General features: G+C 38.0%; 1 protein-coding gene across 4 annotated transcripts in view; it reads right to left on the reverse strand.

The window, feature by feature from the left end:
- Positions 1-27,827, reverse strand: part of Lypd6b (LY6/PLAUR domain containing 6B) — a 174,955-nt gene that overhangs the window by 87,463 nt on the left and 59,665 nt on the right. The gene's annotated exons all lie outside the window — the stretch shown is intronic.

The following is a 27,827-nucleotide window of genomic DNA, read 5'->3' on the forward strand; positions in this document are numbered from 1 at the left end:
TTCTTTAACAGAGCTGATCAATTGCAGCAAGCTTAAGCAATTTTAGAATACAGTTAATTGAAATGACAAAACTCTACTATGGAATGTTCTATGAACTCACCTTGTCTTTCAAAACACAAATAAAAATAAAGTCATTAACTTATGTAGAACTAGTTTTGAAGATACACTTCTGGCCAATGACACCTAGGCAATCAGTTTGGTCAAAAAGAGCATAAGGTAGATTATAATATGACGGGTTTTGGGGAACCATTACACCGAGTATAAGGCTCAGCATACTCAAGTTACCTTCAACTGACACAGGGAACTGGACATCCTCGCAAGAGATTAATTTTTCTGCTTTTAGCATGGATTCTGCAAAGTTTTCCACTATAATGTACTAAGATCCTTCATAAAAATAACAAACAAAAACTTAGAATGCATTTCAAAGAGAAACATAATTTCATTATTTTACTTATTGTCTCTTCCAAAAGAAAATGCTCCCCAAAAAGCACACAGTCAGAGCTTGGGAATATAGGTCAGTATTACCATGCATGAGGCCCTGGGTTCAATTCCTGGCACTGTAAGAAATGCACAGCTATACACATATACATGCCATATACAAGGGAGGGGTAGAAAGGGGAACGGAGAGAAGGAGGGAAGGAGGAAAGGAGAAATGTAACACAAAATTAAAATGGTGAATGGTAAGACATACACAAGTCAATGTCACCATGGGAACAAGTGTTACTAAGCTCTCTGGAAGCAGCACGTGAGCACCAGACCCCTCACATGGTGAATAGATGAACCTGAGAATTGAGCAGGAAGCTAGACCTTCCATGTTGGCTAAAGCAGTACCAGATCAGTCCTGCTCCCATGCTCAAAGCATAATAAATAGAAAATTTCATGAGAAAAGTTCTGCATTTAAGCCCTCAGTATTAAATTAAATCAAATATCCATCCCCTCTCAGAAAAAGTCCTCAACATATAAGAAAACAAAGAAACACAAATGAGTTGTCAGAATTAATAAACAAGAGAACCATAACCTCTGTTGCCAAACATTTAGTATCCTCAAGCTTCATATATGAAATACTTCATTTGACAAGGCATGAAATGAAAACAATGAACCAACAAAAGGAATTTTTTAAAAACAAAGATGGTAAGCTAGCCAAAGACTACTTCAAAAAAAAACAACAACAAAACAATATGAAATTGAAAACTCAATAATTGAGATCGTGGACTTGAAAGGAAAACTAGTAACTCAGTGAGAGTAAAGAAAAGGGCTGAGAGTTTGGGGCAGGAGGGCTTGTGTGGTATAGTACCTGCCTAGCATATGTGAGGTCCTGAGCTCCAACCCCAGTACTGTGAAAGAAAAAAAGTGATCTGAGTATAGTAAAGAAAGGTAAAAAATACCTAGGAATTAACCAAAGAAGTGAAGGACCTCTATGATGAAAACTTTAAAATCTTGAAAAAGGAAATCAAAACAGAACTTAGAAAATGGCAAAACCTCCCATGCTCCTGGATTGGAAAGATTAACATCGTGAAAATGGCAATACTTCCCAAGGCTATCTACAAATTCAACGCGATACCTATCAAAATTCCAACCACATTCTTCAAGGAAATAGAAGAGGCAATCCAAAAATTCATATGGAACAATAAAAGACCCCGAATAGCAAAAACGCTCCTCAATGGAAAGAACACTGCTGGAGGAATATCAATACCAAATTTCAAACTCTACTATAAAGCCATAGTAATCAAAACAGCTTGGTATTGGCATAAGAACAGACCTCAGGACCAATGGAATAGAATTGAAAACCCAGAAATGAACCTACAGACCTATAGCCATCTAATCTTCGATAAGGGAGCTAAAACAATAGAATGGAAGAAAGACAGCCTCTTCAGTAAATGGTGCTGGCAAAATTGGTTAACTACATGTAGAAAATTAAAGCTAAATCCTTATATATCACCCTGCACCAGAATCAGCTCCAAATGGATTAAAGACCTTGAAGTCAAAGCAGACACTTTGAAAACATTACAGGATGGAATAGGAGAAACCCTAGGTCTCCTTGGCTCAGGCCAAAATTTTCTGAATAGAGACCCGGAAACACAACAAATCAAAGAAAGGTTGGACAAATGGGATTGCATGAAGTTGCAGAGCTTTGCATGGCAAAGGACATAGCTAGCAAGATCAATAGAAAGCCCACGGATTGGGAGAGGATCTTTACTAGCCATACAACAGACAAGGGTCTCATATCTAAAATATACTTGGAACTCAAAAAATTAAATCCCCCAACAACAAGTCCTCAAAGAAACAACTGCCCAATAAATAAGTGGGCTAAAGACTTAAAGAGAAACTTCTCTGAAGAAGAAAGAAGGATGGCCAATAGACACATGAAGAAATGCTCAACATCCCTAGCCATAAAAGAAATGCAAATCAAAACAACATTGAGATACCACCTCAATCCAGTTAGAATGGCAAAAATCAAGAACTCTAACAACAACAGATGCTGGAGGGGATGTGGACAGAAGGGAACCCTACTACATTGTTGGTGGGAATATAAACTTGTTCAACCACTTTGGAAAGCAGTATGGAGGTTCCTCAAAAGACTTCACATAGGGCTCCCCTATGACCCAGCAATCCCACTTTGAGGCATTTACCCAAATGTTTACAAACAAGACCACACTAAAGCTACCAGCACAACTATGTTTACTGCAGCATTATTTACCATAGCTAAGATATGGAACCAACCCAGATGCCCCTCAGTAGATGAATGGATCAAGAAAATGTGGTATATATACACAATGGAATTCTATGCCTCCATCAGAAAGAATGACATTACCCCATTTGTTAGGAAATGGAAAAACTTGGAAAAAATTATATTAAGTGAAGTAAGCCAGGCCCAAAGAAAGATAGGTCCCATGGTTTCCCTTATTTGCAATATCTAGTATATGTCTGAGTCAAGCAGAAAAGGTCAGATAATGTGATGTTAGGAAAATGAACCCTTAGATATGTATTTTAATGTTTTTTTTCTTTCATGCATGTGTTTCTAACGCATGTATAAGATTATTTCTTTGTTGCTTTGTATGTTCTTCCCCCACAGTATAACCCCTGCTTTCACTATATTTGATGTCAGTATAACTTGTGGAGGAAATGGGGAAAAACAAGTCGTTTAAGGATACAGGTGTACCTGTTGCAACAATGAGAAGTACAAGTTGTCATGTGGAAAACGAGCTTTACAACTTTGGTGGGGGGGGATGATTGGGGGGGAGGGGGGAGGCTGGGAAGGGATGTGAAGTGTAAACAAAGGAGGAGGCTGAAATGCTTGGTAAGAAATGTATGCATTATACTGCCCATGTAATTGTAACCCCTCTGTATAGTATGTTCACAAATAAAATAAAATAAAATAAAAAGAAAGGTAAAGACAAGAAAAATATGCGCTATAGAACCAAGTTTCCTAAGAGAGGAAAAACAGACAAGGGAAGAAGGACAATTTGGAGACATAATGACCAGGATTTTTCTAGAAGTGATGAAAGACACCAATCCCAAGATTCAGAAAACACACTGAATCCCAAACAGAAGAATAAATAGCTTTTCCACATCTACAAACACACAAATGACATGTGAGATACCAAGACAATAACAATGTAAAAGTCCAAAAAGAGATAACAACTGTACTGACAGTTTTCTCAGAAACAATAAGGGAAGTGATATTTTCCTCAAAGTTCTAGGGGCAGATAACCATTCATTAGAACATCAAATGAAGCTCTTTTTTAAGAAGGAGAATGAAAGGAATACATCTTCTCATAAATACAAAACAAATTTACTATCAAGAGAACATCACTGAAGGTCTGTCTACAAACATAACCTATGAAGAAGGAAAATGAACCTGTATATCATTACAGTGAAAGAAATCAGAACTACTGATATATTAGACAAGAGGAGAATAGAAATTGAGAAAAGATTATTGGAATTAAAGCACACACACACACACACACACACACACACACACACACACACACACACAAAGCTCCAAGTGTGTGTGTTCTTGGGAAAGGGAGTTGTGATACTGACTGACTTAACCACAGTTGTGAAGACTGGAGGGTATCATGGTCCTAACCACCAAAACTGGCTCTAGAGCATCTTGACCACATTACTCACATACTAATTAATCCATCCTAAGCCAGTCCCTCCCCATTGTGATTGACATGAGTGAAGGGTTGATATGCTTCCTGACAGAAGGATGTTTCTGGAAAGGTCCCAAGGCCCCTGGAGACAGAGAGGCTTTCCTGAGGGAGGAAGAGGGTTCTGAGCAAAGAAAAGGCTTCCAGGCGCAGGAAAGACAGTGTTTTGGCAGCTGAAACCTCCAGTCCTGTCTAGAAAGTAATCTACTTATTCTAACTTGCAAGCCAGGCGTGGCTTTGTGGAGGGCTTTGTTTGGACTAGGCATTGTTTGGCTTTAGCAAACAGGCTTGGAGATCAGTGATGTGTAAAGTTGTGGCATGCACTGGTAGGGAAGGATGTGTTTATCTTTCTGGGTTTTGCCAGGGAGAGGTTTTGGGGTGGCAGGATGAGGTGACTAGGAGGGTTCAACTTCCTCTTAGAAGCTTTCTGATAGATGCAGTCTGATCACACCAACCCATACCAACTTTCTTCTTAGGGAAAAAAATCCAAAGCTTCCTTGGCTAAGAGGTTAGCATTGGCCTCTAGGTAAAACACAAAACAAATAAATGAACAAGTTGGTGTAGCCATTTCTGTATCACTTTTCTTTCAACTTGGACAATGGGTTTAGGTTGGGGAGCAGGAAGTAAAGAAGGAGTTGAGACAGAACAACACTGTAACTAGAATCTTCACTTGTGGAATTCAGGGTCTTTTTCACGTAATCCTAAAGCAAAGAAGTAGAGAGGTCAATTGGCTGGGGGAAGAGAAATTGGTAACACATTTCTGTGTCAGATCCAAATTATTTATACACTGTTATTATATTCTATCTCTGATAAACTCTATTTGAAGAAAAGAAAGCATCAATAATATAGTAACTATCCTGCTATTTCAACTTCATAAGTGTTAAATGAAATTCTACTTTTGTGGGTTGCTAAGAACAAAAGTTATTGCCTAGCTGAGAATACCAGGCAACTCCAGCATATACACCTGTTCATAGAATCATATGATCCTCAATTACTCAATGTGTTTTAGAACTCCTACCTAAGGAACAGGCCGATGCATTCCAGGTCAACACATGATTACTGTGTTTCCCACATGCATATAATTTCTCTGAGTATTGATACCTTATCTGATGTATTCACACAGGAGACAATGTGTATTCACTAGTAAAAATATTACAAGCCAGTCTGTCTTAGAACTATCTGTTGGTATTCCTCAGGAAGTATTGCATTCATGCAAGCCACATTCTTGAAGGGGCTGTGCAGTGAAGGATTAAAAGGAAGAGACATCTTCATGTTTTCAACAAGTAAAATTAATACACAGAAACCCAGTCAGCAAATATTTATGAGAGTTCACTGTAGTTATAGTTATGGCAGAAACAAAAGAGTTCATAAGTAGATATTAGTTAATGTCATGTGGCTATTTTTCTAAATATGTGCTACTAGATCACCCCATGAATTCTTGGACTGGAAATTCATAAAAATCTTTTTCAAGCACGTTTAAAAGTTGTCTTTATCTCTTCTCCCTGCCCCAAATTTCTTTCTCTCTTTCTTTCCTCCCATCTGCACACAGAAGTCAAAATTGTCTTTCCTCTATGACAGGTATTATTACTGATTTATGTGCAGATCTCTTTAAAGAAAATATTGCCTTGAATCTCCTAGTGTTAATTATTATTACCAGTGTTTTACTTAGAAAACAACCAGTATGAGACCAGAGACAAGATCTATAGACATATTGCTCTAGCCTTCACAACTCCATTGTTCATTGGAGAACATACATAAATCGAACACCATCAGAACTCTGCAGCCAATGAATAGCATTGGGATTAATCACAGTAACAGCCTCTACATGATATTCTGCTGGAATCACACTACTGACCAGGAGCAGTCTAAATAGTACTGATTGCCGCAGCTTCAGACCTTCAGATCTCTGCAAGCATTTCTACCCATGTTCCGTGTGTCGGCTGGATTTTCCTACCACTGTCCCTATGGGGTTTACACTTAATGTGTTTGCTTTGTGGGTATTTGATCTTTGAAGATAAAATTTGGGATCAAATTAATTCTAATCTGATTACTTCGGTTCTCCTTGACATCAAACACAAATAAATGCAAGCACAAGAGTGGGATCATGTCCTGGTACTCAGGTATAAGACAGCCATCCAAATAAGACTATGTCTGGATTCCATTTGAATTGCTATCCAAATGAAAGGAACATTTAAGACTTCACATAAAGGACTCACAAATCCCCAAAGTCTATAAACACTCAGAAGCCATCAACCCCATTGAGAAAAACCGATCAGTAGAATGCCATCTGACAATTAAGTTCTTACCTAGACAAGTGGCCTAAGTGTGTACTTGACACTACAAAACCTGTTCAGAGAGAACCTGCAGTGGGTTGGTTAGAAGCTGAGGATCAGTGGAACTGCTGTGGTCAGGAATAGTCAAGAATTGCCTTGAGATGACTATGAGGCTGCCAAGGAATGAGCAAGCACAGAGCCCACAGATCTGCAACTTGTCCCAGGCTAACTGTACAGAGAGCTCTTGTACTTTCTCTGTGACCTAGTTTTCATAATAAAGGGATTGCAATACTTAAGGCCTTTCTGGGAGACTACAGTCAAGAAGAGATGTAAACTGTGACCAAATTTCAGATTCTAGATGTGTTCTATACTGTCATTGATCTAAAACAAAAACAAAAACTTCCCATCATTATTATTCTAGGCTATTCTCTGTTTGTGTGCCATCTCACCACCACTAGCCCTGGATCCATTGTTCTGTTCTGTGCCCCGGGAGGATGGCTCCTGAAAGCAGTCTCAACAAGGCTCTGGGACAGGTTTAGACAAATATAAGATACTGATAGTAGCCTAGAAGGGCAGGGGGTGGGAGTGGGGAGCTGGAGAAAGGAAGGTTAGAGCTGTCCTTCCTACTTCCAGCATCGATTTTAGAGGCTGTATACCTGCTCAGCCACAGAGACAGCAGACCCTGGCCTCCTCCATACCTCTAGCTCTAAGTGCTCACATCATGTCCTTCCCTTTCCCTTCCTTTAGTCTAGGCTGACCATAGCTTTGCACCGTTATAGTTGATTGCTTGCCACTAACTTTGTACATACTTCTATGGGAACAGCCCTTCACTAAACACTTTTTCAATGGAACCAATGGATGAATTCTGTGTACTGCTAGAACTGTTTTTGATATCATCAGACACTTAGGCAAATCAGTACAGTCTAATCAAGCCTAGACACTTGATCAGACTCTCAAAAGTTTAAAATTTTTAAAAAGATAAAAATTCCTATGTTAGGTGAAATGAACCCCAAGATCAGGATTCAAATGTTTTTTTTTCTTTCTTGCAATTGTTTCTAACACATTTATAAGATGATTTCTTTGTTGTTTTGTATGTTCCTCCCCCACGATATAACCCCTGTTTTCACTGTATTTGATGTTGGTATACTTTGTGGAGGGGAAGGGAAAAAACAAACTGTTTAAATAGGGATACAGGTGGACTCATTGCAACAATGAGATGTACAAGACTTTATGTCGAAATACAAACTTTACAACTTCGGCTGGAGGGGTAGTAGGGGGAAGCAGGGTGGGGGAGAAGGGAGATAGGAAGGGATGGGAAGGGGAAACAAAGGAGGAGGCAACAAAGCTTGATAAGAAATGTACTCATTACCTTATCCATGTAATTGTAACTCGTCTGCACGGTATTTTCACAATAAAAAAAATTCACTCACCATCTAGTAGGATAGCAAATCTATGACGCTGAATTGTGTAAACAATAAAAGTGGCCTTAACTCTTTAAATTGACTCTTTAAAAATGTAGACCCCCTCAAAAAAGTTAGAAAAATGGGAAAAAAAACTATCCTTAAGAGAAATCCAAGGCCAGAGTAATCAAAACATCTTGGTACTGGCACAAGAATAGACCTGAAGAACAGTGGAATAGAACTGAAGACCCAGAAATGAACCCGCAGACTTATAGCCATCTAATCTTTGAAAGGGAACCTAAAAAAAATAAAATGGAAGAAAAACAGCCTCTTCAGTAAATGATACTGGAAAAATTGGTTAAACACCTATAGAAAACTAAAATTAAATCCTTATATATCACTCTGCACCAGAATTAACTCCAAATGGATCAAAGACCTCGAAGTCAAAACAGATACCCTGAAAACATTACAGGAAGGAATAGGAGAAACTCTAGGGTTCCTTGGCACAGGCCAAAATTTTCTTAATAGAGACCCAAAAACACAAAAAATCAATAAAAGGTTGGACAAATGGGATTGCGTGAAACTGCAGAGCTTCTACATGGCAAAGGACATAGCTAGTAAGATCAATAGAAAGTCTACAGACTGGGAGAAGATCTTCACCAGCTCTACAACAGACGAGGGCCTCATATCTAAAAAATTAAGTCACACAAATCCTCAAACAACCAGTCCATTAATAAGTGAGCTAAAGATTAAAGAGAGACTTCTTTGAAAAGCAAATACGAATGGCTGATAGACACATGAAGAAATGCTCAACTTCTGTGGCCATAAAAGAAATGCAAATCAAAACAACATTGAGATTCCACCTCACCCCAATTATAAAGGTTATAATCAAGAAATCTAATAACAACAGATACTGGGGGGTGGAATGTGGCCAAAGGGAACCCTACTGCATTGTTGGTGGGAGTGTAAACTTGTTCAACCACTCTGGAAAGCAGTATGGAGGTTCCCCAAAGACTCCATAGAGCCCACTTTTGGGCATTTACCCAAATGATCACAAACAAGATCATACTAAAGCTACAAGCACAACTACTGCAGCATTATTTACCATAGCCAAGGAACCAACACAGATGCCCCTCAATAGATGAGTGGATCATGAAAATGTGCTACATATACAATGGAATTCTATGTTTCCATCAGAAATAAGGACATCTCCCCATTTGTTAGGAAATGGAGACTTAGAAAAAATCAAATTAAATGAAGTAACCCAGTCCCAAGGAAATTTAAGTGCCACAGTTTCCCTTATTTGCAATAATTAGTATACTACTAATCAGAGGAGCTGAAAAGCTCTAAAGCTATGCACATATGCCCATATAAGATGATGCTAAGTGAAATGAACCCCAAGATATGGATACAAGAAGTCTCTCTTTATTGTTATTGTTTTAAATGCACTATGGCATTTTTTTATTTTCTTTGTATGTTCTTCCCCCTATGGCATATCCCCTGTTGTCACTGTACTTGGTTTTGGTACCCTGCATCTTGTATATACATTTGTCTAATCTGGGGAGGGGAAGGGGAATAACAAAACGCTGAAACAAGGACACAGGATGACCCATTGCAACAATGACACCCATAGGATGGTGTATTAGAAATGAACTTTACAACTTAGGGCAGGGGATGGGAGGAATGGGGTGGGGTGGGAGGAATGTGGGAGGTGGGGGAGGGAAGGGATAGTGGGACAAAAACAGGGAAGGGAAGGGTTAGCAATGATCAAGTACTCATTGCCTTACTCATGTAACTGTAACCCCTCTGTACAACATCTTTACAATAAATAAAATTTGAAAAAATAGAAAAATGAAAAGAATATATCTTCATGTAGAAATGTATTACATTATCATTGATGAGAGGAAATTTTATAATCTAAATGAAGAAGAGAAAAAGAATAAATGGCAATATATATCAGTTTGATGGACTATGGGGTCACCATGAAATATCATTGTTGAAACTTTATAGTAGACAAGAGTTTACATTAACAATGGTAAATAAAAGAGATATTTGAATATGTATCAGAATTTTAATTTTTATATACGCAGCTAAGAGATAAAATTTCACAAAACGAAATCTCATCTTGTGTTGGAAGACTCAAATTCAATATATTTCTTTTCTGAAATACCTTTAAAAATAAAGAGGAAAAAGTAGAACAAAAGGCATAACATAATATCCAAAGACCTCATGGCTTCAGCTGGTGATACCAGAAGTACACTCTGGGAAACTGAGAGTCCACAAGACTGTATTGTGCCTTCCAACCAGCAAGAAGCCTTGTGCAGAATATATGAGCTCAGGAGGACCACTCCTGACCCACTCAGGAGAATGTGAAGTAAATAAAGCTTCGCAAGACTGAAAAATGTTGTCTCTCTTTTTTAACTTTCCTATTCATGCCTCACTGTATATAATGACAATATATGCTGACTCTAGCTGAGATCATTTTAAACAAAAGCATTTTCTCTATTTTTGTTGTGCAGCACTTGTGGGTTCTGTTTCAGAGATCACGCATTTTCACTAGAAAGTAGTAAGCTCAACACTGTCACTTGAGGGCCTTCATTGAAGATTTTAAAATCTGTTTCAGGCCTCTCCTTAAACAGATTCTATCCAGCAGAGTGACAACAGATTGATGGCCATGACCTTCTACACATTCTTCTAACTCCTTTTCAAATGAAATCAAGGTTCTGGCTGCTGGTGCCTGTGGGCCCAGTGCCAAGGCAATGTAATGAGGGCTGCATATCATCCTCACTCTCAAGATCATCATCAGAGCTCTTCATTAATGTGTTAATGCCATCAAAGAACATGCCAAAAGAGGGCAAAATGCAAGAGAAACATGCTTTCCCCATTCCCAAGGCCTATTTTCTTTAAATAGTAGCTGTCAAAAAAGCAATGTCTTCATGTTGCACACAAGTATTACACCATACTGACATTACAGCCAAATGCTTTAAAAGATATAAAGGTTTTTATGTCTTAAATTTAAACTGATGATTTGGTATCTTCCTAAATTATACATTTCAGCAAGCTTTTCTCATAAAAAAATTGTTAGTCTAGAATGTATAATAACTTGAAATATTGCTCTTTCCATCATAGACAAGCAAATGATAATTTTCTTTAATTACATATTAATTCCAGTGTATTACCTGGATAGACTCTTACTGTTTTAGTAGGATAAAGATTAATGGTCAGGTGCTCTACTATAATATGACTGCAGAAGAAATGCAGTAATTATGCACAATTCATTTCCATACTTCTTTGAGATGAATGCTATTAATAACATAACTATCTTGCATTTATAAACCACTTTTCACTTTCAAAGTGTTTTCATTTACAATACTATATTACTGTGAATCTTTTAGCTTTGACAACTCATTCCAAATAAGACAAAGCTCCAGAACTTTTAAATTTTCTGATGCCCAAATATTAATCTCTGTGTGTACATGCATGTGTGTGCGTGTGTGTATGTGTGTGTGTGCATCAATGGAATACAGCCAGAGGTAGTAGATTAGCATTGACCTTTGGAAACAGATTGACACCCGTTCAAGTCATTCATGACATAGTCCTGGATGAATCACTATGTGCCAGTTCTGTCATATTTAAATTAGGAAAAATATCATCTTCCATTAATGGCCTGTGGAAGAACTAAGTAAGATGCAAATTTTGAAAAATGGTCTGGTACATATCTACTATTTGACCAACACTCACCAACTAAGAACACTGCTTTTTTTTAACTTAAAAGAAAATTTTCTTTTCTGTTGTTTTTATTTTTTTATTGTGAAAATACCATACAGAGGAGTTACAATAACATAGGCAAGATAACGAGTACATTTCTTATCAAGCATTGTTGCCTCCTCCTTTGTCCCCTTTCCATCCGTTCCCATACTCCTGCTTTTGATAGTAACTATATCCACTCTGTTTAAAACTTTTTGTGCCCCTATTTGTTTTATTTACTTAAAATACTTGGGTTCAGAGAAGTGTGACAGAGTAAAAAGAACCAAGAACAAAAGACATTATTTAAGAAAGTATCTAAAAAGATACTTTATTTTATTTTTATTTAGACTGCTTAGGGCAACCCCAACTACTTTCTTTGTTGAGGGTCCTACTCAAGCAAAGAATCCACCAAAAATTCATCCATTTCCTCCCCCCTTTTTTTTGTCAGTTGTGGGGCCTGAACTCAGGGCCTGGGAGCTATCCTTCAGCTCTTCAGCTCAAGGCTAGCACTCTACCACTTTAGCTACAGTGCCACTTCCAGTTTTCTGGTGGTTTATTGGAGATAAGAATCTCACGGACTTTCCTTCCTACCCAGGCTGACTTTGAACCACCACGATCCTCAGCTTTCTGAGTAGCTAGGATTACAGACTTGAGCCACCAGCACCCAGCTTCATCCATTTCCTTTTTTGTTGAGTAGTATCTAAGTACTCACAGTTAGTTTTCCTGTATTCTGTTAAAATTATATATCATATCCAAAAAAAATTCATATGATGATCTTCAGTTACTGTTGAAGCTGGCTTCCATAATAGCCCCAATTCCTCCCAGCACTCCTCTTTAGTGGCCCTCTATCTTCAGCAATACACACCGACTGAGAAGGTCTATTATATGACCAATAGAACTAGATAGAAAGACTTCTGAAGTCACGTCAAACTGGGAATTTTCCTTGGGCTCTTGGATCACTTTGTCTAGAGAAAGCTAAGCACTATGCATTGGGGGTGCCCATACAGACTCATGATGCCCCCAAGAAGAGTGACTAACTAGCCAGAATGAAATGCCAGTCATGGCAGTCACCTTTGAACTAAACCTTCTAGCCACAGAAAAGCTTCAAAGGACTAACTCTGCTCAGTATCTATTGAGAGTCTCTTGAGAAACTGATCCAGAACTTCCCAGCTAAGCCACTTAAGATTCCTGACCACAGAAACTGACAGAAAACAAATGATTATGGGCACTTTACATCACAACATTTTGGAGTGATTTGTTACATAGAAATGGCTAGTTACTATAGTAAGAAGAGGATTTTTTTTTTTAAATTGTATTTTATTTTATTTGAGAACATACTGTACAGAGGGGCTACAATTACATGGGCAGAATAATGCATACATTTCTTACCAAGCATTGCAGCCTCCTCCTTTGTTTACCCTTCACTTCCCTTCCCTGCCTCCCCCCTCCCCCCACCCAATTTTACCCCCCTCCCCCCACCCAATTATACCCCCCTCCCCCCCCCACACCGAAATTGTAAAGCTGGTTTTGACATGACATTTTGTACTTCTCATTGTTGCAACAGGTCCACCTGAATCCTTAAACGATTTGTTTGTCCCCATCTCCTCCACATGATATACTGATATCAAATATAGTGAAAGCGGGGGTTACACTGTGGGGGAGGGACATACAAAGCAATAAAGGAATAATCTTATAAATGCATTAGAAATACATGCATGAAAGAAACGAAAACATTAAAATACATATTTAAGGGTTCATTTTCCTAACATCACATTATCTGGCCTTTTCCGCTTGACTCATACCTATACTAGATATTGCAAATAAGGGAAACCATGGGACCTATGCTTCTTTGGGCCTGGCTTACTTCACTTAATATAATTTTTTCCAAACCTTTCCATTTCCTAACAAATGGGGAAATGTCATTCTTTCTGATGGAGGCATAGAATTCCATTGTGTATATATACCACATTTTCTTGATCCATTCATCTACTGAGGGGCATCTGGGTTGGTTCCATATCTTAGCTATGGTAAATAATGCTGCAATAAACATAGTTGTGCTGGTAGCTTTAGTGTGGTCTTGTTTGTAAACATTTGGGTAAATGCCCAAAAGTGGGATTGCTGGATCATAGGGGAGATCTATGTGAAGTCTTTTGAGGAACCTCCATACTGCTTTCCAAAGTGGTTGAACAAGTTTACATTCCCACCAACAATGAAGTAAGGTTCCTTTCTGTCCACATCCCCTCCAGCATCTGTTGTTATTAGAGTTCTTGATTTTTGCTGTTCTAACTGGAGTGAGGTGATATCTCAATGTTGTTTTGATTTGCATTTCTTTTATGGCTAGGGATGTTGAACATTTCTTCATGTGTCTATTGGCCATCCTTCTTTCTTCTTCAGAGAAGCTTCTCTTTAAGTCTTTCGCCCACTTATTTAGGATTTTTTTTTACAAGAATAAGAAATGGGATGACTTCAAGAATATGGATTGAGATAACCCAAAGAACCAGGCCAAACAATGATAAATGAACAGGGCTGGGAAGTTGGCTCAGTGGTAGAGTGCTTGCCTTGCATGTCTGAGGCCCTGGGTTTGATTCCTCAGACCACATAAGCAGAAAAAGCTGAAAGTGGCGCTGTGGCTCAAGTGGTAGAACGCTAGCCTTGAGCTGAAGGGCTGAGGGACAGCGCCCAGGCCCAGATTTCAGGCCTCACAACCGACAAAAAAACGAGAGAGAGAGAGAGAGAGAGAGAGAGAGAGAGAGAGAGAGAGAGAGAGAGAGAGAGAGAGAGAGAGAAGAAAATGATAGATGAAAAACATGGCTCCTCCCTATTCAACAAAGGAAAGTGACTTTGCTATAGAGACCACTTTCACATTTTAAGCCTAGCCACTTCTACACACTGACAAATGATGAATTCATATGCATTCCAAAAGCTTGAATTGAAAAATTGTTTGTTTGTTTATGTAACACTAAAGATTAAATCCAGGCAAGTACTTATCTCTAACCTTTATAGTCAGCCACTGAGGTGGGGGGGGGGCTTTTTAATGACACATTTGATTTAAAACAAAATAAGTTGTCCATATGATGAAATTATTTTTGAGAGTAAAAATGTGTAAACTAATAAAGAAAATTATCAGGAATGTAGGATAAACTGGACATGGCTATTATGGATAAAAGAAAACATATAAACCAATAAAAAGGCAATCATCCAGCACTAAAACAGAAAACAGACATGACTGAGAAATTCAAATCCTAGTTCTAGCACATTCTAGTAATTAGAAATAGAAAGAGAAAAACTCATCAAAGGAATGGCCCCTGGGAAAATTCAGAGGAAAATCAGGAGATTCGTGAGTCAAAGGAGTCAGAGATCAGAATTTTAATCCATTGTCTGTTGTTAATAACGCAATACCACAAACTGGGTAAGTTAATAAGGAAAGAGTTTTCTTTTTTAAAATTTTATTGTAAAGATGCTGTACAGAGGGGTTACAGTTACATGAGTAAGGCAATGAGTACATTACATGTTGATCATTGCTACTCCTTCCCTTCCTTGTTGTTATCCTACTATCCCTTCCCTCCCCTACACTGCCTCCTCCTCCATTCCATCTCCCTCCCCCACCCCACCCGAAGTTGTAAAGTTCATTTCCAATATACTGTCCTGTGTGTCTCATTGTTGCAATGGGTCATACTGTGTCCTTGTTTCAGTGTTTTGTTATTCCCCTTCCCCTCCCTAGAATAGACATACGTATATACAAGATGCAGGGTACCAAAATCAAGTACAGTGACAACAGGGATATGCCATAGGGGAAAGAACATACAAAGGAAAGAAGAACAACAACAAATAAAATCACATGGCACATTTAAAACAATAACAATAGAGAGAGACCTCTTGTGTCCATATCTTGGGGTTCATTTCACTTAGCATCATCTTATTATGGTCATATGTACATGGATTTTTGAGCTTTTCAGCTCCTCGGATAAGATTATCCTAATATGTATACTAATTATTGCAAATAAGGGAAACCAAGGGACCTAAATTTCTTTGGGACTGGGTTACTTCACTTAATACGATTTTTTTCCAAGTCTTTCTATTTCCTTAGCTTGCAGTTTTAGAAGCTCCAATTCCAAACTGCATGGCGCATGCTCGCAGGAAATCCCTGTGGCAGGTGTCATCAAACTGACAGCAGTGTATGCCAAAGGAAGAGATCACATTACCAGACAGGAAGTCAGAGAAATTCAGCTTTCAGACTCAGGCTTATATCACAACTTGCTGTCATGAGAGGTAACTCAGTCATTCTTATCCATCTTAGTCTCTTCCAAGTGAGCACCCCCAATAACCTAAGGTTCTCCCATTAAGCACCACCAGCTCTTAACACTGGTTGACAAGGCTGCCACAAATTCTAGCAAAGACAGTGATGAAATATGCTAAATTCTGCCTACAAAGTCAAGAAAGATGAAAACAGAGGTTCGTTGGATTTTGTTACATGGAATCATAGTTAACAGTCCACAATCCAGTTTATCTTCCCATTATCAATAAATGTTTGAGTACCAATTATATACCAGACATCATACTTCTTGAACTCAGTTTCTATCTTTTGTGCTATAACTGTTGATATGTTATGAATTCTTACAGTTTGTTCTTTGAGGACCCTGGAGATTCTTGGAGGTTAGAGGACAGGAAGAGAGTCAAAATAATTATATTCAAATCTATTAAGCATCAGAAAATAGCATATTGGAAAACTCATGATAAATATTAGGATAGAAGTAAAAGACTTCTGACTAGTAACTACAGTAATAATTTTATGACCTTATACCTAGAGGAGTGTGAATAAACTAGATTATGCTACTAAACAAACAACTCTTTCTGGGTCCATTTCTTACTTTCTTAAAGCCTACTATTGGGCTAAGTATCTCTTCCACATAACTGTATTCAGTGTTGTCTTAGAACTGCAAATAGCTCTAAGCTGTGGAAACACATTTCCATCATCACCCCAACAGCAAAAGAGTTCAAAAGAGCCTCATGACAGCAATTAAATGGTCTGCCATGGAAGTGACTCATGTTCAAAAGCAGTCCATGGACCTGCCCAGTTGCAAGGGAGTCAAAAAAAAGAAGCACCCTTTCAAGTCATGAGCTAGATACAAGTGAGCATAGCAAGTCTCCACCACAACCAGGATTCTAGTTCATCGAGGGGTGTGACATCTTGTCATCCACTAACCATAAAAACATCCCAGTAAGGGCTCAGTGGTAGAGCACTTGCCTTGCATGCCTGAGGCCCTGAGTTTGATTCCTCAGTACCACATAAGCAAAAAGAAAAAAGCCGGAAGTGGTGCTGTGGCTCAAGGGGTAGAGCGCTAGCCTTGAGCTGAAGAGCTGAGGGACAGCGCCCAAGCCCAGAGTTCAGGCTACATGACTGGACCCAAAAAAAGGAAAAAAACAAAAACAACAACAAAAAAGTAAGTAAGATAGATAGAGAGCTTATTTGAATCTCCATTTACAGATATAGAAAGGAAAGCATTCATTTAAGGCACTGTGATGAGAATTGCCTCTCAATCTTATGGATTTTCTGTTCAAGAAGTCAATGTTAAAAAAATAAAAAATAATTTAAAAACTTGAAAGTCCACATTGAAATTAGGATCACTGATATTAATGGATAGTATGATATATACAAAATGTACTATGGAATACAATGCTGCACAATTCTCTACATATTTTCTACTACATAGATTCTCTACATATATACAACTGGAATCAGTTTGATCAGAAATATTCTTGGCAATGACTGGCTGATGCCCAGAATGAAAGCCAAAAGGGCTCAGGATGGAAGCAGGCTTGCATTATCCTAATAACACTTGAGTCTCCTGTCTCTGGAGCTGTCACTAAAGATTAGCCCTCAAAACTGTTTGTGTGTGAAGCCCCTTCATGTTAAAGATGAACTTTAAGTTTCAACATTCCCAATAGTTCTAATTTGCAGGCTGCTGACAGGCCAGCTTTAAAGGGACCAGCATTTATGAGTTCTTGCTAAGCCTTAAGGTACTATTTCCTTCTCTCAGTTGTGTAGAGTCTTGATAGGGTTTTAAGATAGCAGGAAAAGGCTTCACTGGGGGGTTTCTTTACCATGAGATGCTTAATTCAGCAAAACAAAATGCTAATACTTTCCAAAGGAAATATGTATCCAAATGCTAGATTCCTGGAACAAAATGAAATATCACTTAGCATTGAGATGAAAGATTTAGAATGATGATTTTTCTCCAATGATTGTGCATGCAGAAAGAGAGCTGAAAGAGTGATTAGCTATAAGCTTTTTTTTTTCTTACAATCCTTAAATTCCAACTGAAGCTCTTAATTCAAAAGTCTGTATGTGAGAAAAGGACTAAGATTCTCAAGTGGGTATCAGGTCCAGCACTTGAAGTTCTATCCACAGCAGCTCTATCCTTTGTTTACTGGACTTTTGAAGGGAACAACAAAGAATTGGAATCTCCAATGTCAAGATAAATGACATATCCAACCTCACAATAGTTAACCAACTACTATTCCACTTCGGAAATGAACAAGCATATTCAGTCCAAAACTCAAGATCTTTTTCTCAATGCCTTATGCAGCAAACGTACTTTCTATATATTAGATAACTTAGCCTCCAGAAGAAGGAACAATGCGCTTACCCCAGGAAGCCACTGAAGCTCACTGTTGGGCCTTAATCAGAAAAAAAAAAAACCTATTCAGAGCATGAAGAAGGCTTCCAGAGGTATGCTATCAAGGATAGAGCATAAAGAAAGCTGTATTTTATTCTCTAGTAATTTCCATATCATTTTCAAAAGAAATACTAGAGAAGCTGGGCATCAGTGGCTTACTTTAATCCTAGCTACTCAGGAGGCTGAGATCTGAGGATCATAGTTGAAAGTAAAATCTGTGAGATTCTTGTCTAATTAACCACCAAAAAGCTAGAAGTAGAACTGGGGCTCAAGGAGTAGAGCACCAGCCTTGAGCAAGAAAGCTCAGGTATAGCACCCAGGACCTGTTTCCAAGGCACTGGACTGCCCTAGATAGATAGATAGATAGATAGATAGATAGATAGATAGATAGATAGATAGATAGATAGATAGATAGATAGATAGATAGATAGATAGATAGATAGATAGAGATATGTATAGATATGCCAGGGTAATCAGGCAGTGATGGGATATGCCTGTAATCCTAGCTACTCAGAAGACTGAGATCTAGAGGATGATGTTTCAAAGTCAACCTGGACAGAAAAGTCTACAAGACTCTACCTCCAAAACAACCATCAAAAAGCAGGTCTGGAAGTGGAATCTCAGAGGCAAGTCTCCAAAACCTCCTGGAAGATGTAAGGCAAGACCTTGTGGGGAAGTCTCTAGGTCTTCTCCTAAATTCCACCCTACTACCCCCATAGCCCAACAAAATATAAAGAAAAATGTTTAATTCTTGAAAAAAGCAGGATGGAGGCATGGCTCAAATGACAGAGCACCAGCCAAACAAAAAAAACCAAGTCAGTACAAGGCCCTATGTTCAAAGTTCAATGCTGAAGTAAAAGAAAAAAAGGAAGAGGAGGATGAAGAGAAAGAGGAGGTCATGGCTGACTCTCAAATGGAATTATATACATGAAAGAACTTGCACAAACCTAACTGTTTGCAACACATTTTATATTTAGTATTGTTTCTCTGGTCTCTAGGAATTCGCCCTCATATTTCTCACTTAGAACAGAAATTTTTACAATAGTGTTTCTTCCCATTCTGAATGGCATTTGTCTTCCATTTCATCACAGAATTTTAAATCTCAAAATTTATTTTGACATTCATTTAATCTCATTGACTAACAAGCCTTCTTCCATGTAGTAAGCAGATGTTTGAGCAAAACCACCCAAGGTTTCTGAGCTATTTGTAAGTGTTTAAGGGTTCCACATCCCTACATCCATTAAATAGGAGAACTGTATCATTTATCATCTAACTGATATGCTTTTCAAAGTCACTGAATACTGATATAAATAATGGCACCATGGCAGCAGGCAAACTAACACTTTTCTCTACAAGCCATCTTCTTATACATTTCACAGGTAGACTTTGAGTACAGATGAAACCTTTAAAAATTATCAAAAATGAAATCACATTTTCATACACTGATTTCTTGGATGCTTCAGTCAGCTTATTTCAGACAGTAGGTTTCCTGAGTTCTTAAGTCCTGTCCTATTGTACCTTTCTTTATATCTTCTCCTCTTGTTCATTATATTATTTTTCAGACTTTTACACATCTTCCTGTCTTTTCTATGCATGGGTAAATATTGTTTGTTTAACCTTAGCATACTAGATGAACTACATTCTAATTTTATGTGTATTTTCACATGTTATTATAAGGATTATACAAGGATTGTGTTCAAAAAAAAGAGCAATGCAAGCTTGATGGGAAAATCAAGTAGTACATCAAGTTATAAAGGGTAAAGTAAAATATTCCTCTAGCCCACTCTGTACTCCAGTCCACTCAAGGTAGCCAGAAGGAATTCCAAGGTAAGCAGAGATAATTTTCTTGTATTTCTAGAACATATAGGCATGTCAAACATAGGCATCCACTTTCACCCCCATTTCTGCCTTCTCTATTGCAACATGACTCGGAAGACCACCTATGCCTAGTGCTATCACTTCTCCATTCTCTGTTGAATCTACACCAACTAGACACTCATTCACACCACTTCACAAGTGTGAGTCTGTCAAACTGATCAATGTTCTCCAATTTTCCAAACCCCAAAGCCAATTCTAAGAACTTATTCTCATGGACAACTTATATAGTATATCTCATTTTTTTTAACTGAAATACTTTCTTCTCTTGGCCCTTACAATGTCACTCTATTAGATCTCATCCTCTCTCTGTGGTCAGCCCTTCTTGGACTCCTTTGACAGCTGTTCCTTATCTTTCTGGCCTATAAACGTTGGGTAATTCCCCTCTTCAGCCAGCTGTCATTCTTCATCTACATTTACTCCTCAGAGGATCTCATTCATATCTACCCTCTTAATGCCTTCTATATGTTGAATGACTCTCAGATTTATGTTCTTAAGCAACATGTCTCTAAAGTAGACTTGGCACATCCAATTGCCTCCTTAATATGATATATAATAATAAAATTGCTCCGAACTGGAAATTAAAAAAAGACAATTCGAGGTATGGTGGCACACACCATTCGTCTCAGCACTTGACAGACTAAGGCAGGAGGAATGTGAATTTGAGACTAGCCTGAGCTAAGCAGTAAACCTGTATCTCACAAAACAGGTATTGGAATGTAGCTCTCAAGGAGAATGCTAGTCTAGAATGTTGAAGGACTCGTGTCCAGTCTCTAGAAATAGAGACAGATGGAGGAAAAGGAGGAAGAAGAGATCTTTAAAGTAGGCTGAGAAAGGAGTATTCAGAGAAAAGAAAATTGGTAGTACAGTAGATTGCTTTTCAGAAACACTTCCCTAGTGATTCCATGAAACTAGCACTAGTCTAATAACAAAATCACAATAACACATATAAGACAAGAAAACATAAAATCAATGTAGTTTGGGGCATAGATATAAAAATTATAATAAAAATATTTGCAAACTCTAATAATAGGTAAAAGGTAATGCACCATGACCCTACATTTTTTACAAGAATTCAAGGTTGACTTAAAATTTGCTAAAAATAAAATTTTATATACTTTCGCATACTGCCAACTTAAAAAGAAAAATAACATGATTATCTCCAGAAACATACAAAAAATTTGATAAAATCCCAGAAAACTAGGAATGTATTAGCCCTGAAAAGAGTATCTACAAGCCGGGCGCTGGTGGCTCATGCCTATAATCCTAGCTACTCAGGAGGCTGAGATCTGAGAATCACGGTTCAAAGAAAACCCAGGCAGGAAAGTCCGTGAGACTCTTATCTCCAATAAACCACTAAAAATCTGGAAGTGGAGCTGTGGCTCAAGCGGTAGAGTGCTTGCCTTGAGCTGAAGAATCCAAGGACAGCACCCAAGCCCAGAATTCAAACCCCATGACCGACAAAAAAAAAATCTACAGGGCTGGGATGTAGCTCAGTGGCAAAGCGCTTGCCTAGCAAGTGCAGCGTCCTGGGTTCGATCCCCAGTACCAAAAAAGAAAAGACAAAAAAAAAAATCTACAACAAATCTATAGTCTTTATACTAGCTAATGGTAAAATATTGAATATTGTTATGAAAGCAAAGATGCTAGCTTTCCCCTCTTCTGTTCAACATTGTAAGAAGGATCTAGCTAGTGTAATGAATCAAGACAAGAAATGAAAAGTATCAGACAGATCAAGTAAAACTATATTGGAGGGCTGGAAAGTTGGCTCAGTAGTAGAGTAGTTGCCTTGCATGCATGAGGCCCTGAGTTCAATTCCTCAGCACCATATGAACAGAAAAAGCTGGAAGTGGCACTGTGGCTCAAGTAGTAGAGCACTAGCCTTGAGCTGAAGAACTGGGGGGCAGCTCCCGGCCCAGAGTTCAAGCCCCATGATTGACCAAAAAAAAACTATCTTGAAGGATGTCATGTGTAGAATTTTCATACTAATATTAATAAGTGATATTAACAAGGTTACCAAATATAGGATCAATATACAAATATCAACTGTACTTTTAATATGCCACTAAAATCCAGAAATTTAAATTTGAGCAGAGAATATAATTTACTACATTGCCCAAAAAAGAAACACTGATGGACAAGTTTGACTAAAACATGAAGGATATAGGCACTGAAAACTATATAACATTGCTAAAACCAAGAAAAGAAAAAAATGAAGAGTGAGTTTTGTAGCATTGTTCATCTACTGCAGATATTTATTGTTAAAATGGTAGCTCTCCACTAATCAGTCTATAGCTTTAACACCATTTAATCAAAATCTAACCAGAGCTTTTTGTAGAAACTGACAAGCTAATTCTAAAACTTATATAAGCATGCAGAGACCCAGAGTAACTAAAACAACTTGATTTCAACACAAACTTCACAGCTGCAGTAATCAAGTTATAGTATAAGCATATAGACAGTGAACATAAGAAGGTCCAGAATTAGAACTATACTGAAATTATATGAATGGCTTATTTCTGACAAATGTGCAGTGGCCATTGAATGAAGAAAAGGACAGATGTCGGCAATAGTGATGGAATAGTAGTATATAAATCTGGAAAACATTGAATTTATATATATATATATATATTCTTCCATTTAAAAATAGGACTTAAAATAGATCGAAGACCTAACAGTGAAACCTGAAACTATAAAACTTCTAGGAGAAAATCTTTGTGATTTGGGGCTAAGGAACAATTTCTTTACACCAAAAACAAGATCCAGTTTTTAAGTTGATAAAATGAATTTCACTAAAATTTAAACGTTTTTTGAAAGACACTGTTAGTCGCATAACAAGACAAAGGGTTAGAAAGATTTTCAGACAGAAGACTTACATACACAATTCATAAAAATGCTCCAATGAAAGAACAAACAATCTAATATTTTAACAGGCAGAAACCTCACCAAATACATAAAAGATTTTTAACATTGGTATTCAGTTGGAAAATGTAAATTAAAACACATGATAAAATGACTAACATACCATGGGTAGGCAAGAGTACAAAACCTGAAACTCTTATATATTGTTTGTGGGCTATATAATGGTGAACTATTTGATAAATTGTATAGTACTTTATCATACTGATGTAACTAATAAGTAGCCATACCATTTTCACAAATACTATATTATCCAACTACTGCACCCATAGCTGTTTACCCAAGAGAAAAGAAAAAAATACTTTGCTATACAAAGATAGGAACACAAATGTTCAGAGTACCTTAATTTATTAAAGCCCAAAGAGAAAAATAACTCAAATTTCCATCAACAGATTAATAATTCTATAATGGAATTAACTAATGGTAGTCACAGTAGCTAGAAATCTCACAATCACTGTATACAACAAATATCAAACTCACAATAAGTGAAAGAAAAAAGATTTTTAAAAAATTATGTGCTCTATACTCTTAATTTGAATTCTAGAAAATGCCAACTGATGCTACCATGACAGAAAGCACCACCTTTCCAGGAAAAGAGACAGAAGGAAGTGAATGTAGGGAGTTCCAGGAGGCACAAGAAACATTTAAAGGTGATGAATGTAATCATACCTTGCTTGCAGATAGTTTCATAGACATCTGCATGTGTCTAAATGTATTGTAGGTAAATTATCTAAATTTATTGTAGGTAAATTATCTTTTTATCTCTAAAAGGCTGTTGAAAATAATGAAATTGCCTATTTAAGGTTGTCTTTTTTGCCAACCTAAATTTTGACCTCATTGCAAAGATTTCTTGAAAGGCATTTAGGTACAGATTGACATTGTTAAGCTTAATGCACTGTGAAATAGTCCAAACTAATTGTTTCAAAGGCCTGTGACAGCAGTTTTCTGATATTATGTCAGACAACACTTTTTTTTCTTTATGTAAGTGTAAACTAATGTTGCCACTGGATACAAAGACAACTCCGAACAATGCCCGAGTTTCCTGCCTGTTCCTGTACATACACCTCAACTGCAGGAATTATTAAGTGAAGATGGCAAATCTGAATCATTGGTGGATGAGAAGGTAGGTCTGTCCTTGCATGTAAAAAGAAGATCAAGATAGAAAATGAGCACACGGGAACCCAGAAGGAGACACTGAGTTAAGTATGAGTTAATGGATGTGTTCATCTCCTAGGACTTTCTGGCTTTACTAGCTATCTTTTCCCTCCAGAAAAATGTGGGCGTGTGCCTAAGCTTCTAAACAGCATCCCGTTCCTACATCTTCTAGTCTCCCTTTAGGAATTCGAAGTGACCACAGTCTTTTTCTCTGAAAATTTTGTTTAGGAAGTAGTATACACAAACACAGAGACATGTACACACTTGTGCCTCTGAACCCAAACACCTCCTGTGACAGTGCAAATGTTTTCTTTGCTTTGCTTTTTAACAGAAATTGTGAGAAACCCACACTACTGAGAAGGCCTCTGATCATTTCACCTTACCCTGGGCCTCTTTATGCTAAATCAGTGTTTCCTAATGCCATTCATGCCAGCTATAAGTTGGCTTGAGCAAAACAACAAAGGTCATCATTATTACATTATTCACAATGAATTGTTGTAAAGAAATATGTATTTGGGGGGGGGAAGCTTGGAAGGGATGGGAAGGGGAAACAAAGGAGGAGGCTACAATGCTTGATAAGAAATATACTCATTATCTTGCCCATGTAATTGTAACCCCTCTGTACAGTTTTTTCACAATAAAAAAATAAAAAAGGAAATATGTATTTACCTTAAAAATATTACTTTGCTTTTTGAAGTGAATCCCTTGGTGAAAGCAGTACATACTTCTGAGAAAGAAATATGATGAAAACAGAAGCTGTAGTAGATGTCTACAGACCATTTTGTTCTCTATCTCTTTTTTTGTACGTTTTTTATTGTAAAAATACTGTGCAAGGTAATGAGTACATTTCCTATGGAGCATTGTTGCCTCCTCCTTTGTTTTTCCTCTACCATCCCTTGCCTCCCACCTCCACAACTACTATCTCTATCTCTATCCATCCCTTTTTAACAAACTGCTACTTTCTTCCTGAGTAGTCAGTGGGGCTGAATAGAGTTAAAAGGTAACAATTGATTATGCATATTATCATGTGTTATTATCATATTATCATATTATCATATTATCATCTGCCCTCCAAGATCTCACTGGAAGCCTGGCTACTAAGCCTTGTTGACAAGAAGAATTCAGAATTCACATAAAAATCTGACCTCCTGTCAGGCCCAAGGACAAAATCTCTGGGTGCTTACATACCATATAGTATCTTTGTTCAAATTAGCAAAATGTGCTTGCTCCAGGCAGCTGGGTTTTACCACATGCACAGCTAGGAGATAGGACAGTTCTGTGTGACTATTTGCAAAGGTCCTCCTTTTCTCCAGGTCAAGGGAACCTTCTGCCAGGCAGTATGTGAACTGGATTTTGGCCCCACTTCACCCCTTGGCTCAGTGTCCTATGAAGTAATCAATAGGCACAACCATATGTGATGGCGGTCCAGCATGACCTCAGCTTCCATAGTTATACTCATTACTACTAAACTCATCATATAAGGAAGGGCTGCCTCTTTAAGGAGTACCTGTGGTGTCCCTTCCTATACCCACAACGTGTTGGTTTTTTTCACTTCCTATTTTCAGCTATCCAAGGCTCAACAGTACTCAACAGAAGAGAAATACACTGAAGAAAAAGGAACATTTTAGCAATTCCTCAGAGGGTTCTAGATCCCCTCTGGTTTGGGCTCATCACTGCTAGCCCTGTGACCTGTCACATACAAGGCTGGCTCTGGTGGGAATGTGTCCCCCTGCAGAAGTAGCTAGGCTGCTTGCAGTTGTGCTGATAGTGAATAGCTGAGTAATTAGCTGGCTCTGGAGATAGGCTTCTTTTGCCAATGATAGACTAATAAATGTCAAAGTAAGTTATTAAAAGCAGCAGAATTGACACAAGAGGGTCTATTGTTTAAGTAAGTGCCCTTACTGTTTTCAGACAGTAAAGCTTTGCCCTACAAGATTAGAGCATCCACATGTTTGTTCAAGTTACAGAACTGTGGATTTAAAATGCCAGAGAGCTGGGTGGCAGGAGCGGCCAGAGCTCTTATTAGCACAAACAGGCAGTGAATTTTTTTCCTCCTCCTTCCATTTTGAATGCTAGGAAACTCACAACCCAGTATGCAAAGGGATTTTTGAAAGAGGATTCTAAACTGTTAGTCCAAAGATGAATTCAGTACCTTACATAATGCCGTCATCTTTAAAAGACCCATAATAATAAGGTATATTTGGTTCATAAATCCCAACAGAAGTTGAAAGGGCAATAGACCTAACTTGTTTAAGAACAGGATATGGTGACCAGTTAGCTCCCGATACAGGGAAATCTTTTGTAAATCCTCTAGGCTAGTCACAGCAGCTGCTTCCCACTTGGAACAATGCAAGTGGAATAAAGCAAGGGTTGCAGTGCCCAGTCCTAACTGAAGGTTAATACCCCAGCCCCATCAGCAGACCAATCCCCTGGCTCCAGCTCTAGCCCTTTTACTGCCAAGCCCAGCCTATGACTCACTTTTATAAGGTCCATGGTACTGCTTTTGATTACTAATTTTTAAAAAAAGGAAAGAAAGAAAGAAAAATTAATCAAAGCCAAAAGCAGCAAACTGGCCTCAACTCATGCATGAATGCCAACTGACTAATAGGTTTTTCTTTGACCACTGAGTTGAGAAGAATTCTAGAGTTAGACCCAGACCCAAAGGCAAAGGAGCTATGTTTGATAATAACTTTAAAGTATGATTCAACCTACTTTAAGCTATGATGTACTCCAGCATAGTCCTTCCCCATAAGCCTTTAGCAGACATCACTAACATGTCTTCCTAATAGGATATATGTGGGTATGAACAGTCATCTTTAGAACAAAAACATGAAAGTGACCATATTTAAGAAAAAGTTGCTCATGCAGAACACAAGCTGCTTAACAATGGATGGCCCAGACTTCCACTGAGCATGTTCAGGGTGATCTGAATGAATCTAGGAAACAACTTCTGGCCAATTCTCTGGCCCTGACTTATCAAGTTTTATACTATTGTGCCAACAAATTTACAAGTGGACAATACGGAACAATCAGGTATGGTCTCATCTTAAGTGCCAATTCACCTAACACTAGTTTTCCCCCAGATTAGGGAAAAATAGGCTTTAGAAGTCTCTGGCTATCACACTTATATTTATGAAGATCACCCTACTTTGAATGGACCCATTTAGGAAGTAGAGTTGAGTGATAGAGTGCCAGCCTCAAGCAAAAAAGCTAATAAGAGCATGAGGCCTTGAGTTCAAGACCTATTACTCACACACATATACTAAGTAATGATAAATAAAAGAACACATTTGATCCTAAAGTAATCCTTGCTCCTGGGGTACTACATCAAGCCTTTGAGAATTCTGGGATATCTGAGATTTACCTCCAGGCATTAAGACTCACTTCATTACAGAGGACACGTGACACCTGACAGTTTTATGTACTCCTGGATTCCCAGTTGGAAAGATTTTAGTATGTGGATTTCCTCCTGCTAGCCCTGGTATATCTTAGGAGAAGAGAACTGTTAGGCAGTTAAGAGACTCATTCTGGTCTGGAAGAAATAGATGAGAAAGAAGATCTTCTATTCCTTTTAAGCAGCTGTTCCTGCTCTCTTTACTCCAATTAGTCACAACAGCAATGCTTTTT

Source organism: Dipodomys merriami, unplaced genomic scaffold (assembly GCF_024711535.1).
Source record: "Dipodomys merriami isolate MVZ:Mamm:240054 unplaced genomic scaffold, mDipMer1.0.p SCAF_1, whole genome shotgun sequence".
Lineage (NCBI taxonomy): Eukaryota > Metazoa > Chordata > Mammalia > Rodentia > Heteromyidae > Dipodomys > Dipodomys merriami.